The sequence below is a fragment of the Benincasa hispida genome, chromosome 2 (genome assembly GCF_027475165.1).
Source record: "Benincasa hispida cultivar pf3 chromosome 2, pf3_genome.v1.1, whole genome shotgun sequence".
Lineage (NCBI taxonomy): Eukaryota > Viridiplantae > Streptophyta > Magnoliopsida > Cucurbitales > Cucurbitaceae > Benincasa > Benincasa hispida.
In genome coordinates, this window is record NC_143479.1 from 43371116 (window position 1) to 43375485 (window position 4370).

A 4370-nucleotide genomic window follows, 5' to 3' on the forward strand; every position below is an offset into this window, starting at 1 on the left:
CAACCTCAAGTTCGAAGTCGCCTAGTGGGACACATTAATTTTTTTACTTATTTTTAAATAAATAAAATAGTAGTTGTATTAGTATGAATGTTTTAGTTTACATTTATTATTTTTAAATTATGGAAGGAAACGTGAATGAGATATTATTTTCTATGATATTTTTTTAGAGGTTAAGAAAATGGTGGTTGAAAATAATAACAAAGTGGAGTCGAATATAATAAATAATAAAATTAAAAAAGGGTTAAAATAATAATAAAATAATAAAATGGGAAGAAGTTAAAATGGAAAGAGAGAAAATGAAAAAATAATAAAATGAGAAGAAGTCGAGTATTCAAAAATCGATTTACCTTTTTGAGTTTTGAACACTCCACTTCCTTTGTTGAGTTTTCAAAACTCGACATATTGAATTAAAAAAAAAACTACAATATTTTTCTAAATTCTTTTCAAACAACCATATGTTTCTAAATAATTTTAAGAACAATATTTTTCTAATTTTACTCATTACTTCCACCTCCAAATTTTTTCGGTAATTATCTATTTTTATCAATGGTTTAAAAAACCAAGCCAAAATTTGAAAACTAAAAAAAATAGCTTTTAAAAACTTGTTTTTGTTTTTTAAATTTTGCTAAGAATTCAACCACTGTACTTGATAAAGATGTAAATCATTATAAAAAATAGGAGAAAATTGACTTAATTTTCAAAAATCGAAAATAAAAAATGAAATAGTTACCAAACGAGACCTTATTTGTTGGTTTTACCCTTCCTCCAAGACAACTAACCATTCCTCCTCTTCCAATTGTATAAATATTGAATTAAGACTTCATTTCCTATTTTAAAATTTTCATTTAATTTGTTTTCATCGCCTTTTATATAGATAGACAAACCGTTTAGCTCTTTCTTCCCAAAGAAGTTCGTTGCCAGCTAAAAACACAATATCTTTTTCTTTTGTGCCAAATTGATCGATCCAAGATATTTCTCTTTTTTTCGCCTTTATTTTATTTCAAGATTTAAATTCTTCTATTGCTTTGTAAATTCTTTTTTTTTTTTTTCACATTTCTTTTTAAGACCAGAAGTAAAATTATAATAATTTGTCTTTTACCATTTTAAATTACAATAGTAATATATTATTATGAAATTGTGGTCATAATGAAAATGTATGGCCTATGGGATCAGAAACTCTCTCAAAATAATTGGAGTCTTAAAGCCAGTGTTATTAAAAACATTTGTTGGCTATGAATGATTTTACATTTGTATTTCTTTTAATATCAAGCCCACAATTATAATCATAACAAAATTTTAAATTCCATTTAAATTATTCATAGCAATATATTATTGTAAAAATGCAAACGATATAAAGAATATGCTAATACGTGATCTTAAATCCCACTATATATATTGAGATACATTATTGTTTTCCTTTTAAGAAAAAAAAAATGAGACTCGTTATGATTGAGGAGATCATTTCACATTCCTTGATTGTGAATAAAGTTTTTTTTAAAAAATAAATATTTAATAATATCAATAGTATTGTTTTGCACCTCATTAAAATTAATATTTATTATAGAAACAAATTGTTGAATGAGAAATTTTAACTAATCACACATTGTCACGTCATCACAACGAAAGCTCAAATCCATTGTGTAAATTAAATTGGCTTGGGACGAGTGATTAAAGTCACTCGAGTCCAAAGTTCCATCCAATTTAAGCCCATTGCAAACATTCAGACTAAAAAAGATATTGGGCCCAAGAGCAACCGGGGCCAAGCACATGTATGGCCCATTGAAACTCTATAAATAGTGATCTTACATCTTTATTTAGAGAGAGATTGAAAGAAGTGAAGGTTAAAGCTCTCTCAAGATTTGAAGTTGCAAAGATTGAACTCTAAAAAACTCTTCTCAAGCTCTAAAGATCAGCAAAATATAACTCCAAACTTTGAGGCTCCCAAGATCCAATGACTGGAGCTCCCAAGTTTTGAAGACCAAAGCTTTTAAGCTCTTAAGTGCTGAAGACTGAAACTTCTAAAGTTTCAAAGACTAGAGCACTCAAATTCGAAATAGTTGAAGATCGAAACTATTAAAAGCTTCAAAGATTAGAAGACTTCAACAAATTGATCATACCTTCACAACCTACAAGTTGATGATTCAATCTCCTTAAACGCAAGAAAAAAATTCACAAGTCGATCAACAAGCCAAAGTCGATCCAAGTCGATCAACAAGCCAAAGGCTAATCCAAGCATATCAACAAGTCCGAAGCAGATCCAAGCATATCAACAAACTAGAATTCGATCCAAGCTAATCAACAAGCCAGAGGCCAATCCATGTCGATCAACAAAACCAAAAGGCGATCCAAGCTGATCAACAAGTCAAAGACCAATGCAATTTGATCAACAAGTCCAAGGCCGGTCCAATAAGATCATCAAGCCCAAAGGTTGATTCTTCAAAAAGATCATCAAGCCTAAATGTCGATCCTCTAAGAAAATCATTAAGCCCAAAGGTCAATCCTCCACGAAGATCATCAAGCACAAACACCGATCATCCAAGAATATCAACAAGCCTAAAGATTAAAATTTATTGTTCGAGAGAAAGCATCAAATGATCGAATATTAGAAAATATACTCACTATACTTAAATTAATAAATACAAAGTTCAAATTCCACAAATTAAATTTCTTCGAAAATATCATCCAACGCTCATTAATGTTAATTTGTATATTTAATATAAGTACAAAACTTTGTGAGATAAAATAAGGCCATGTTTACGGAAGGTATATCGAAATAAATGAAAGGTAATTTGGAAAGTAGGACCCATTTTTTATGTTTGCTAGTGTTTATCAGCATTTATATTTGTACTGACAAGTAGACCCCAGTTGAAAATTTGTAATCAAGTAATGTAATCTAAATGATCAGTGTGAGGTGATCAGTTGTATTGCATCCAAAAATTACGTTATATCATTATCGCTACCGTTATGATTATGATTACCATTATTGTTATTATTTTAGAGAAAAACTATGAATATTAGCACAAACTATGAATATTAGCACATTTATTATTACTGTTATCGTTACCATTACGATTTGACTCTCAAAGGTAAAGGTAATCATAATAATAATAGTAAATTTGACAAAATTCTTAATTTTAAGTAGATACAATAAAAAATGATCTAATTACATTTGCGATGGATAATGAAATTTGATTAGATTACACCAATTTTCATTACGTATTGGTAAACATGACCTACAATTAAAGGTTTGTTTAATTTACCCTATATTTTTAGAGCAATATTATTACATGTTTTACTAGTTTAAATATTCTTGCATTGAAAAACTATATATATATATATATATCTTTTTTTCTTTTTTTTCTTTTTTTTTTCGCGTCTAACTTATGATAATTCTATACTTTGAAAATTTACAAACACTTTTCTATTTTTAAAATATTTTCCACATAAACAACTTTGCAAAATATAGAAATGGTAATATTTCATTAATTTTTACCCAAAATAAATCTCTATGCGACGAAGATAAATTAGTAATGTTAATTTATATATTAATATAAGCACAGAAATTAGGTAGAATTTTAAAAAATAAAAACAAATACAAAGATTTGTTTAAATCAACATTTCATTATGATAAATTATAATAAATATTCATACTTGCAACGCATACCAATACTTTCAAGTATCTTAAAAGGTTAAAATTCAATATATATTTTCAATAAATCTTAAAAATAGTCCATGTCATCAATATTGATATTTTCATCCATTCATGTGAATAGCTTTGGTTAGTATTCAAAACCTCAATTGGGGAACTTGCAGAAATAATCTTGAAATTGTCTTTAATCAACCGTCTATTTAATAATTATATACTTTTTATTGGTATTATCCCTTTTGAAAACAAGACTTCCTGACTAACAATTATTCAATATACTTTTGAACCCCATTTTAGAAATAGAATTGGATTTTGAAAACTAAGAAAAAGGTAATTCAATAATACAGATTTATATTTTTTTCACATAAAATAATAATAATAAAATCTTTTACAGAGTGGGAAAAAAAAAAGAGGAGAAAAAAAAAAGAAAGAGGCATGAAATAAACTATTAACCAACACAAGCATTGATTTTGAAAAGAGAACCAAACGAACTCCTCAACTCATGTGCCATTAGCTGTTTAAACACCCGCACACAGCCCAGCATCGTTAGAGTTCCAAGCAACAAGAACAAGGCCAACTTGGTAGCAAACCTGAATCAAAATTTAAAACAAAACCAAAAAAAAAAAAAAAAAAAAAAAAAAAAAAAAAAAAAAAAAAAAAATCAAGTGATACGACTAAGATTGAAAGCTGAGACTTGTGGAAATTAGAGTTTGAGCAAAATCCA